Genomic DNA, 13,992 nt, shown 5'->3' with positions numbered 1-13,992 from the left:
GATCAAGTTACGGCGCCTTGTAGTCGCCGCACCTAGGTAGTCAAATACCTAGGTTACAAGGTGTTGAACGAGAGAGGTTGCCGTAGGAACTCTGGGAGGTGCTCTAGAATAGTTAGCTAACTGAGGACGGGATAACGGACTAGAGAGAGCTGTTTCCCCCGGCCTCGTTAGTTAACTGGGGGGTGGAATAATGGACAAGATAGAGTTATTTCCCCCACCCCCCGTTACACCACTGTACTACCGGGACCCTTACCAACACCACTGTACTACCAGGACCTTTACCAACACCACTGTACTACCAGGACCCTTACCATCCCCACTGTACTACCGGGACCCTTACCATCCCTATTGTACTACCAGGACCCTTACCATCCCCACTGTACTTCGTAGACCCTTACCAACCCCACTGTACTACCGGGACCCTTACCAACCCCACTGTACTACCGGGACCCTTACCAACCCCACTGTACTACCAGGACCCTTACCATTCCCACTGTACTACCAGGACCCTTACCAACCCCAATGTACTACCATGACCCTTACCAACCCCACTGTACCACCAGGACCCTTACCATTCCCACTGTACTACCAGGACCCTTACCAACCCCACTGTACTACCGGGACCCTTACCATCCCCACTGTACCACCAGGACCCTTACCATCCCCACTGTACCACCAGGACCCTTACCATCCCCACTGTACTTCGTAGACCCTTACCAACCCCACTGTACTACCGGGACCCTTACCAACCCCACTGTACTACCATGACCCTTACCAACCCCACTGTACTACCAGGACCCTTACCATTCCCACTGTACTACCAGGACCCTTACCAACCCCACTGTACTACCGGGACCCTTACCAACCCCACTGTACCACCAGGACCCTTACCATCCCCACTGTACTACCGGGACCCTTACCAACCCCACTGTACTACCTGGACACTTACCCTCCCCACTGTACTACCAGGACCCTTACCATCCCCACTGTACCACCAGGGCCCTTACCATCCCCACTGTACCACCAGGACCCTTACCATCCCCACTGTACCACCAGGACCCTTACCCTCCCCACTGTACTACCGGGACCCTTATCATCACCACTGTACTACCGGGACCCTTATCATCACCACTGTACTACCGGGACCCTTATCATCCCCACTGTACTACCGGAACCTTTACCAACCCCACTGTACTACCGCGACCCTTATCAACCCCACTGTACTACCAGGACCCTTACCAAAACCACTGTACTACCGGGACCCTTATCATCACCACTGTACTACCGGGACCCTTATCATCACCACTGTACTACCGGGACCCTTATCATCCCCACTGTACTACCGGGACCCTTACCAACCCCACTGTACTATCAGAACCCTTACCACCCCCACTGTACTACCAGGACCCTTACCAACCCCACTGTACTACCAGGACCCTTACCATCCCCACTGTACTACCAGGACCCTTACCACCCCCACTGTACTACCGGGACCCTTATCATCACCACTGTACTACCAGGACCCTTACCATCCCCACTGTACTATCAGAACCCTTATCATCACCACTGTACTACCGGGACCCTTATCATCCCCACTGTACTATCAGAACCCTTACCACCCCCACTGTACTACCAGGACCCTTACCATCCCCACTGTACTACCGGGACCCTTACCATCCCTATTGTACTACCAGGACCCTTACCATCCCCACTGTACTTCGTAGACCCTTACCAACCCCACTGTACTACCGGGACCCTTACCAACCCCACTGTACTACCAGGACCCTTACCAACCCCACTGTACTACCAGGACCCTTACCATCCCCACTGTACAACCGGGACCCTTACCATCCCTATTGTACTACCAGGACCCTTACCATCCCCACTGTACTTCGTAGACCCTTACCAACCCCACTGTACTACCGGGACCCTTACCATCCCCACTGTACTACCAGGACCCTTACCAACACCACTGTACTACCAGGACCCTTACCATCCCCACTGTACTACCAGGACCCTTACCATCCCCACTGTACTACCGGGACCCTTACCAACACCACTGTACTACCAGGACCCTTACCAACCCCACTGTACTACCAGGACCCTTACCATCCCCACTGTACTACCAGGACCCTTCCCAACACCACTGTACTACCAGGACCCTTACCATCCCCACTGTACTACCGGGACCCTTACCATCCCTATTGTACTACCAGGACCCTTACCATCCCCACTGTTCTTCGTAGACCCTTACCAACCCCACTGTACTACCAGGACCCTTACCAACCCCACTGTACTACCAGGACCCTTACCAATCCCCCTGTACTACCAGGACCCTTAGCAACCCCACTGTACTACCAGGACCCTTACCAACCCCACTGTACTACCAGGACCCTTACCAACCCCACTGTACTACCAGGACCCTTACCAACCCCACTGTACTACCAGGACCCTTACCAACCCCACTGTACTACCAGGACCCTTACCAACCCCACTGTACTACCAGGACCCTTACCAACCCCACTGTACTACCAGGACCCTTACCAACCCCACTGTACTACCAGGACCCTTACCAATCCCCCTGTACTACCAGGACCCTTAGCAACCCCATTATACTACCGGGACCCTTACCAACCCGACTGTACTACTGGGACCCTTACCAACCCCACTGTACTACCAGGACCCTTACCAACCCCACTGTACTACCAGGACCCTTACCAACCCCACTATACTATAAGGACCCTTACCATCCCCACTGTACTACCAGGACCCTTACCATCCCCACTGTACTACCAGGACCCTTGCCAACCCCACTGTACTACCGAAACCCTTACCATCCCCGCTGTAATACCAGGACCCTTACTATCACCACTATACTACCAGGACCCTTACCATCTTCTCTGTACTACCAGGACCCTTACCATCCCCAATGTACTACCAGGACCCTTACCATCCCCACTGTACTACCAGGACCCTTACCATCTTCACTGTACTACCAGGACCCTTACCATCCCCACTGTACTACCAGGACCCTTACCATCTTCACTGTACTACCAGGACCCTTACCATCCCCACTGTACTACCAGGACCCTTACCATCTTCACTGTACTACCAGGACCCTTACCATCCCCAATGTACTACCAGGACCCTTACCAATCCCCACTGTACTACCAGGACCCTTACCATCCCCACTGTACTACCAGGACCCTTACCATCCCCACTGTAATACCAGGACCCTTACCATCTTCACTGTACTACCAGGACCCTTACCATCCCCACTGTACTACCAGGACCCTTACCATCCCCACTGTAATACCAGGACCCTTACCATCTTCACTGTACTACCAGGACCCTTACAATCTCCACTATACTACCGGGACCCTTACCATCCCCACAGTACTACCGGGACCCTTATCAACCCCACTGTACTACTAGGACCCTTACCAACACTACTGTACTACCGGAACCCTTACCAACCCTACTGTACTACCGAGACCCTTACCAACACCACTGTACTACCAGGACCCTTACCAACCCCGCTGTACTACCAGGACCCTTACCAACTCCAGTGTACTACCGGGACCCTTACCAACCCCAGTGTACTACCAGGACCCTTACCATCCCCAAAGTACTACCGGGACCCTTACCAACCCCACTGTACTACTAGGACCCTTACCAACACTACTGTACTACCGGGACCCTTACCAACCCCACTGTACTACTAGGACCCTTAACAACCCTTCTGTATTACCGGGACCCTTACCAACGCCACTGTACTAATAGGACCCTTACCATCCCCACTGTACTTCCGGGACCCCTACCAACCCTGCTGTACTACCGGGACCCTTTCCAACCCCTCTGTGCTACCAGGACCCTTACCAACCCCACAGTACTTGTAACACTGTAAGGTATTTGGTTTAGTTGTATTTAAAATACATAGAGATACATGAGTCACAGACAGGGATTTGAGAAGGTGCCAGTTTGGTCGGCCTGAGTTTTACACCTCTAAGAGTTAATGACCACCAAGTGACCTGAGGTCAGATCATGCGAATTTCGTCTTGCTTCTGCTAATCCTATAATTGGAGCCTGGTAGCCTTCAAACATGCCAACGTTTAAGGAGTGGCTTGGTAGAACGCCTGAGGCTATCTACTTGTGGGCGGAGTTAGTTACTTGGTTCCCCCAATATATACTCGGAGAGCTATCGATTCGGGAGCATTAACAAGACAGAGAAGAACAGCAGCCAGCCGAGGAGAGAAGACGGCCTAGCAGGGAGGCTGTCGGCCGGCAGGGCGGGACAGTCTCTGTCAACTACAGGACCCCCCCCCCCCTCTCTCAATCCAGCTATAGGTAGACACTTGGTGAGTTGAGCATTAAGGTGACTTGGTCGTGTTTACATATGTTGTGTGATGATCAAGGGCAGTCAAGTTGTAGGGTTCTCAAATTCTTGGCTGATGACTCACTTTGCATATTAAGCTGGAACATTTGAATTACTTAAATTATGATCATTATCATGTGAAATATAATTGAATTTATTATTGAAATGGCCTTTAAGTTTGTTCCCTAGAGTTTTTGAGTTGAGGTGAGAAAGTCTCTGTGATTACTGGTTTCATGATTTAATGAGTACATGATAAAGATGGGACATACTAATAATGACCTCTTGATAACATCTTTTGTGAATATTGTGATACAAACAAGTTCCATTCCTTGTCTTGTATGTAATGGTCTAGAATGGATGGTGGCAGCATTTCGTCTTCTACTATCTACTCTTCTACTTCTACTATCTACTCTTCTACTTATACCTATCTATTCCTCTCCCTCCACCCCTCTCCGAACTTTCCCTTTCAGCTAATGACCCTCCTCACTCCTCCCACCTCTCTACCTCTCTCACCCCAAACCCTCACTAATTACTTCACTAGTCTTCTCTTTCCTTTCGTGTCTCTTATACGTTTGTGGCAGTGAAATGTATTCTAGAGTTCTCTCTAGGGTTTCGGGTAGCTGATCAAATTACGGCGCCTTGTAGTCGCCGCACCTAGGTAGTCGAATACCTAGGTTACAAGGTGTTGAACGAGAGAGGTTGCCGTAGGAACTCTGGGAGGTGCTCTAGAATAGTTAGCTAACTGAGGACGGGATAACGGACAAGATAGAGCTATTTCCCCCTCCCCCCGTTACATACTACCGGGACCCTTTCAAACACCACTGTACCACCAGGACCCTTACCATCCCCACTGTACTACCGGGACCCTTACCACCCCCACTGTACTACCAGGACCCTTACCATCCCCACTGTACTACCAGGACCCTTACCCTCCCCACTGTACTACCGGGACCCTTACCACCCCCACTGTACTACCAGGACCCTTACCATCCCCACTGTACTACTAGGATCCTTACCATCCCCACTGTACTACCGGGACCCTTACCACCCCCACTGTACTACCAGGACCCTTACCATCCCCACTGTACTACTAGGATCCTTACCACCCCCACTGTACTACCGGGACCCTTACCATCCCCACTGTACTACCAGGACCCTTACCATCCCCACTGTACTACTAGGATCCTTACCATCCCCACTGTACTACCGGGACCCTTACCATCCCCACTGTACTACCAGGACCCTTACCATCCCCACTGTACTACCAGGACCCTTACCATCCCCACTGTACTACCAGGACCCTTACCATCCCCACTGTACTACTAGGATCCTTACCATCCCCACTGTACTACTGGGACCCTTACCATCCCCACTGTACTACCAGGACCCTTACCATCCCCACTGTACTACCAGGACCCTTACCATCCCCACTGTACTACTAGGATCCTTACCATCCCCACTGTACTACTGGGACCCTTACCATCCCCACTGTACTACTGGGACCCTTACCATCCCCACTGTACTACCATGACCCTTACCATCCTCACTGTACTACTAGGATCCTTACCATCCCCACTGTACTACCAGGACTCTTACCATCCCCACTGTACTACCAGGACCCTTACCAACCCCACTGTACAACCAGGACCCTTTTCAACCCTACTGTACTACAGGGACCCTTACCAACCCCACTGTACTACCGGGACCCTTACCAACACCATTGTATTACCGGGACTCCTACCATCCCCTTACCTTGAGGTTACCTTGAGGTGCTTCCGAGGCTTAGCGTCTCCGCGGCCCGGTCGTCAACCAGGCCTCCTTGTTGCTGGAATCTAGACTGGACTGATCAACCAGGCTGTTGGACGCGGCTGCTCGCAGCCTGACGTATGAGTCACAGTCTGGTTGATCAGGTATCCTTTGGAGGTGTTTGTCAAGTTCTCTCATGAACACTGTGAGGGGTCTGCCAGTTATGCCCCTTATGTGTAGTGGAAGCGTGTTGAACAGTCTCGGGCCTCTGATGTTGATAGTTCTCTCTCAGAGTACCTGTTATACCTCTGCTTTCCAACGGGGGTATTCTGCACATCCTGCCATGACTTCTGGTCTCATTTGATGTTATTTCTGTGTGCAAGTTTGGGACCAGCCCCTCTAATATTTGCCACGTATAGATTATTATGTATCTCTCCCGCCTGCGCTCAAGGGAATACAGATTTAGGCTCTTTAGTCGATCATAGTAGTTCAAATATTTTGCTGAGTGGATTCTAGAAGTAAATGATCTCTGCACGCTCTCCAGGTCAGCAATTTCTCCAGCTTTGAAAGGGGCTGTCATTGTGCAGCAGTACTCTACTCTAGAGAGCACAAGCGTTTTGAAAAGTATCATCATCGGTATCGCATCTCTAGTGTGAAAAGTTCTTGTTATCCAACCTGTCATTTTTCTTGCAGTTGTGACGGCTACTTTATTGTGTTCTTTAAAGGTAAGGTCTTCCGACATGAGTGCACCCAGATCCTTTACATTGCCTTTTCGTTCTATGTTATGATTTGCCTGAGTTTTGTACGTAGTTTCCGTTTTTATATTTTCATTTTTTCCATAGCGCATGAGCTGGAACTTATCTGCGTTAAACACCATATTATTTTCTGTAGCCCATAGAAAGACCTGATCTACATCTGACTAGAGGTTCGCCGTGTCCTCTATGTTGCCTACTCTCATGAAGATCCTAGTGTCATCTGCAAAGGATGATACAGTGCTATAGGTTGTGTTCTTGTCTATGTCCGATATGAGGATGAGAAAAAGTACTGGAGCAAGCACAGTACCCTGGGGGATTGAGCTCTTCACGGTTGATGGGCTGGATTTTATTTTGTTGACTATTACACATTGGGTTCTGTTGGTCAGGAAATTGTAGATCCATCTGCCTATTTTTCCGGTAATTCCTTTTGAACGCATTTTATGTGCAATAACACCATGGTCACATTTATCAAAAGCTTTTGCGAAATCTGTGTAAATTACATCAGCGTTTTGTTTGTCTTCCATAGCATCTAATGCCATATCATAGTGGTCCAGCAACTGCGACAGGCAAGAGCGCCCTGTTCTAAAACCATGTTGTCCGGGGTTATGGAGTTGCTGTGATTCCATGTATTTTGTGATCTTACTTCTTAGCACTCTCTCAAAAATGTTTATGATGTGCGATGTTAGTGCTATCGGTCTGTAATTGTTTGCCTCTGCCTTATTTCCTCCTTCATGAAGTGGTGCTATCTCTGCTGTTTTTAGTATATTAGGAATAACGCCAGTATCTAGGCTTTGTCTCCACAGAATGTGGAGGGCCTGCGATAGTGGTTTTCTACAGTTCTTTATGAAAATGGAGTTCCAAGAATCCTGGCCTGGTGCAGAGTGCATAGGCATACTGTTTATGGCTTCTTCAAAATCCACTGGGGATAGGGTGACGTCTGATATACGATTTGATTTTGGTATCGTATCCATGAAAAATTCATTTGGGTTATCAATCTTTAGTGTTTAATGGCTCGCTGAAAACAGAGTCGTACTGCGTCCTCAGTAGCTCGCTCATTTCTTTGTTGTCATCGGTGAAAGTTCCATCTCCCTTTCGCAGGGGCCCGATACTAGATGTGGTTTTTGATCTTGATTTTGCATAGGAGAAAAAATATTTCGGATTTCTTTCTATTTCACTGATGGCCTTTTGCTCTCTTTGCCTCTCCTGGTTTTTGTATGATTCTTGTAGCTTCCGTTCAATTGTTTCTATTTCTCTACCTAACCTTCTTCGCCGTTCTTGAGATAGGGTGCGACTCTCAAGTTGTTGCGCGATTCGTTTTCTTCGCCTATATAGGGAACGCAACCCGTTCTCGCAAATTTGATAAGTCAATATTGACTTATTAAATATGTGCATAGGTGACATACTTAACATAATAGATACCCTTAAAAAGATTCATAGAAAACACCGACCTTACCTAACCTACTTAGTATGTTAAGATAAGCATCTTATTGCTTCGTAATTACAATTATTACCTAACCTATAATAGGTATAGGTTAAGTAATAATTGTAATTACGAAGCAATAAGATGCTTATCTTAAGATACTAACAAGGTTAGGTAAGGTCGGTGTTTTCTATGAATCTTTTTAAGGGTATCTATTATGTTTAGTATATCACCTATGCACGTAGTTAATAAGTCAATATTGACTTTACGAATTTGCGAGAACGGGTTGAGGGAACGACGTTCCCGTTCCAATCTGCATCTCTTCCTCTTTTTTCTTAGAGGTATGCGGTTTGAACATATTTCTAGTGCTACTGAGCTTATTTTTTCCAGGCACTGGTTCAGGTTTGCATTTTCTAGCTGTTCTTCCCAGTTTATTTCTGTGAAGTCCTGGTTTATTTGCTCCCAGTTTATCTGTTTATTATTGAAGTTGAATTTGCTGAAATCTCCTCCACCGGGAATCTGGACTGGTTTTGAAGGTCTACTCCCCATGGTTGTCATAACTTCAATTAAGTTGTGATCTGAGTAACAGGTATTTGTAATCATTATGTTCCTGATCAATTCATCATTATTAGTGAAAATGAGGTCCAGCGTGTTCTCCTTCCTAGTTGGTTCTACTATTTGGTGGTTTAAGGCAAACCTGTCGCACATCCGTAGCAGGTCATTTGCATGTGCCTGTTCATTTAGGCTACTTCCTGGTATTCTTTCTGATATTACTGTATTAGCCAGGTGCTTCCATTTCAGGTGCCGTAGGTTGAAGTCCCCAAGCAGGATGATGTTCGGAGCTGGATTTGTGAGATTTTCCAAGCAGTGTTCTATTTTCATTAGTTGGTCTTTAAACTGCTGAGGGTTTGCCTCCGGTGACTTATATACAAGGACAATAACTACATTTAAAATCTCTATTTTGATTATCAGCACTTCCACCATATCATTTGAGGTGTTTAGCAGCTCAGTACAGATGAGTGTGTCTTTGATGTAGAGGCTGACCCCACCCTGAAGCCGGTGTTTCCTATCACATCTGAAAAGATTGTACTCTGAGATCCATATTTCACCATCATGGTAGTCCTTTGTGTGGGTTTCTGTTAGGTCTGCAAACACTGCATTTGCCTCATGAAGGAGACCATCTATAATGTGAACTTTGTTGGATTTGCGTGTTTTTATACCCTGGATGTTGGCAAATATAAATGATGTTATCGTGTTAGTGGAAGTGCTGGAAGCCTTACTTGGTGTTAATATCTGAGGCTCTGGTAAGGAGGCCACTGTGTTTGCGTCCATGGTGTGTCGTTTTGGAAGTGATTCGTCCAGTTTTGGTAGTAGGACGGGTGTTGTCTGGTGTAGTACCTGTGTGCTTGTTGGTAATTTGAATTCCAGTCTTGTGGGTATCTCCGTTCCCCTCTGTAATCCTGTAGTGGTTCCATCTGACTGTTCCTCTCTCTTATATTTACTACTCTGTTTCTGCCTTCCTCTAAAAAATTTCCGGTAGTGTCATATTGATCTTCCTGTCTATAACGCTCTGTACCTTTCACATGGAATTCCGGACACTGAAGATTGTAGCATTTTTTGTCCCTAATTGAAAATTGACATAATTTAGGGTGGAAGTATCTACACCCTGTTCCAAAACGGCATGTACCCCTAGCCAACATGTTCCTGCATTTTCGAGGATGCAGAAAATGGCATTTTGCTCCTAATTTTCCATATTTGCATATTCCTTTAGCGTAAAATTTGCAAATGTGTTCCGGTTTTGCGTTTTTCAAGGTATTTATATCTGTGACTGTCTTGTCTACCTCTTTATTGGAGCCATCTCCGTTTTTCGTCCCAATTCCTTTATCTATGCACTCTGTCTCACTGTTGCTCTCATTGTTTATATTATCTGGCTCTGCAATATTGCTGTTATTTTGTACCACAATACCCTCTTCCTCCACACTACTGCTGCGGTTCTCTAAACTATCTGTTTCTGAGTTTTGGTCGTTATCCAATGTTGACTTTTCCCAGTCCGCATATATCACTGGTAGCATGTCTGTGAATGATAATCTCTGTGACTCGGGAATGTTTTTCATCAGTTTAGTTATGTTCTCTAACATTAATCTGTCATCTTTGCAAACCCAGTAATTTCCTTGCCTTTTTGTGCATCTTGGAGCTAATTCTGTACAGCCCAGGTGAAATCTTATGTTACGAATACAGCACGTTACGCCTCCATTTCGTCTTCCCAGTACTCCCGAACACTCGCCACACCTCTCCATTGTCTGAAGTATTGTGTTGTATTTGAGATTCACTGTATGGATCACTTGTTGATGTCAGTCCTTTTAACTCTTTATAAAATTATATGTATATATATTTATATGTTTAATATTTATAATATTATATGTATACCGTATATTTGTAATATTATGTATGTTATTTTGTTCAAACTTTATGGCAGGTACTTAGCGTAGGGTAGCGAAGCTGGTCCCCCGGTCGGTACAGGTGACCTCTTGTTGTCCCAGGTTGATGTCACCAGTTTCCAGTTACCCGATTTATAACCACTGATGCCGCCTCTTGCCACTATTCTATATTTCTAGTATTCTATATTTATAATATTCTATGCACGATTTTCCTTCACTTCCAACTTATATGTTGTTGTGATACCCGTTCCACTTCACTGTTCCACGAATCACCGTTCACTATTTTTTTTTCCTAATACACGCATGTACACAAAGCCTCGTTCACTGGCTCACACGTGTCTCCCGTTTATTACCATCCCCACTCTACTACCAGGACCCAAAGGTATAATCTCCCACCACCCAGTGAATAATTATCTCCCACCACCCAGTGAATAATTATCTCCCACCACCCAGTGAATAATTATCTCCCACCACCCAGTGAATAATTATCTCCCACCACCCAGTGAATAATTATCTCCCACCACCCAGTGAATAATTATCTCCCACCACCCAGTGAATAATTATCTCCCACCACCCAGTGAATAATCTCCCACCACCCAGTGAATAATTATCTCCCACCACCCAGTGAATAATTATCTCCCACCACCCAGTGAATAATTATCTCCCACCACCCAGTGAATAATCTCTCACCACCCAGTGAATAATTATCTCCCACCACCCAGTGAATAATTATCTCCCACCACCCAGTGAATAATAATCTCCAAACACTCAGTGAATAACTTTATACCACCACCCAATTCTATCTCGCCTCCAAGAGAATAACTTCCTAACACCTAGTGAATAACCTTCAACCACCCAGTGAATAACCGCCCAGTAACCCAGAGAATAATACCCTTCCACCACCCAGCGAATAAGCTCCAGACCATCCAGTGAATAATCTCACGCTACCAAGAGAATAATCTCCCACCGCCTAGTAAATAACCTCCCAGTGAACAACCTCCCAATATCGAGTGAATAGCCTCCCACCAAGCAGTGAATAACCTCCTGTAACCAAGAGAATAATCTCTCATCACCTAGTGAATAATCTATCATCGCCACAAGAATAACCTCCCACCACCCAGTGAATAACCTCTCACCATCCAGTGAATAACCTCCCACCACCTAGTGAATAACCTCCCACCACCTAGTGAATAACCTCCCACCATCCAATGAATAACATCTCACCATCCAGTGAATAACCTCCCACCACCTAGTGAATAACCTCCCACCATCCAGTGAATAACATCTCACCATCCAGTGAATAACCTCCCACCACCTAGTGAATAACCTCCCACCACCTAGTGAATAACCTCCCACCACCTAGTGAATAACCTCCCACCACACAGTGAATAACCTCCAACCACCCAGTGAATAACCTCCCACCATCCAGTGAATAACCTCCCACCACCCAGTGAATAACCTCCCACCAACCAGTGAATAACCTCCCACCACCCAGTGAATAACCTCCCACCATCCAGTGAATAACCTCCCACAATCCAGTGAATAACCTCCCACCACCCAGTGAATAACCTCCCACCACCTAGTGAATAACCTCCCACCACACAGTGAATAACTTCATCACACAGTGAATAACCTCCCACCACCCAGTGAATAACCTCCCACCAACCAGTGAATAATCTCCCACCACACAGTGAATAATCTACCACCACCCAGTGAATAATCTACCACCACACAGTGAATAATCTACCACCACACAGTGAATAATCTACCACCACCCAGTGAATAATCTACCACCACACAGTGAATAATCTACCACCACCCAGTGAATAATCTACCACCACCCAGTGAATAATCTCCCACCACCCAGTGAATAATCTCCCACCACCCAGTGAATAATCTACCACCACCCAGTGAATAATCTACCACCACCCAGTGAATAATCTCCCACCACACAGTGAATAATCTCCCACCACCCAGTGTATAATATCCCGCCAAACAGTGAATAATCTCCCACCACCCAGTGAATAACCTCCCACCACCCAGTGAATAATCTCCCACCACACAGTGAATAATCTCCCACCACCCAGTGAATAACCTCCCACCACACAGTGAATAATCTCCCACCACCCAGTGAATAATATCCCGCCAAACAGTGAATAATCTCCCACCACCCAGTGAATAATATCCCGTCAACCAGTGAATAACCTCCCACCACCCAGTGAATAACCTCCCACCACCCAGTGAATAACCTCCCACCACCCAGTGAATAATCTCCCACCTCCCAGTGAATAACCTCCCACCACCCAGTGAATAACCTCCCACCACTAAGTGAATAATATCCCGTCAACCAGTGAATAACCTCCCACCACCCAGTGAATAACCTCCCACCACCCAGTGAATAACCTCCCACCACCCAGTGAATAATCTCCCACCACCCAGTAAATAACCTCCCACCACCCAGTGAATAACCTCCCACCACCCAGTGAATAACCTCCCACCACCCAGTGAATAATCACCCACCACACAGTGAATAACCTCCCACCACCCAGTGAATAACCTCCCACCACACAGTGAATAATCTCCCACCACCCAGTGAATAATCTCTCGCCAGCCAGTGAATAATCTCCCACCACCCAGTGAATAACCTCCCACCACCCAGTGAATAACCTCCCACCACACAGTGAATAACCTCCCACCACCCAGTGAATAACCTCCCATCATACAGTGAATAGTCTCTCGCCAACCAGTGAATAATCTCCCACCACCCAGTGAATAACCTCCCACCACCCAGTGAATAACCTCCCACCACACAGTGAATAATCTCCCATCATACAGTGAATAATATCCCACCACACAGTGAATAATCTCTCGCCAACCAGTGAATAACCTCCCACCACCCAGTGAATAACCTCCCACCACTAAGTGAATAATATCCCGTCAACCAGTGAATAACCTCCCACCACCCAGTGAATAACCTCCCACCACCCAGTGAATAACCTCCCACCACCCAGTGAATAATCTCCCACCACCCAGTAAATAACCTTCCACCACCCAGTGAATAACCTCCCACCACCCAGTGAATAACCTCCCACCACCCAGTGAATAATCACCCATCACACAGTGAATAACCTCCCACCACCCAGTGAATAACCTCCCACCACACAGTGAATAATCTCCCACCACCCAGTGAATAATCTCTCGCCAGCCAGTGAATAATCTCCCACCACCCAGTGAATAACCTCCCACCACCCAGTGAAT

At 47.1% G+C, this 13,992-nt stretch overlaps 1 protein-coding gene across 2 annotated transcripts in view; it reads right to left on the bottom strand.

Moving 5' to 3' along the window:
• LOC123774193 (flotillin-1) overlaps window positions 1-13,992 on the bottom strand; it is a 156,223-nt gene that overhangs the window by 141,407 nt on the left and 824 nt on the right. The window lies entirely within an intron of this gene.

Source organism: Procambarus clarkii, chromosome 73 (genome assembly GCF_040958095.1).
Source record: "Procambarus clarkii isolate CNS0578487 chromosome 73, FALCON_Pclarkii_2.0, whole genome shotgun sequence".
NCBI classification, from domain to species: domain Eukaryota; kingdom Metazoa; phylum Arthropoda; class Malacostraca; order Decapoda; family Cambaridae; genus Procambarus; species Procambarus clarkii.
The sequence above is the reverse complement of the archived record's forward strand: the minus strand, read 5'-3'. Positions and strand labels throughout refer to the sequence as shown.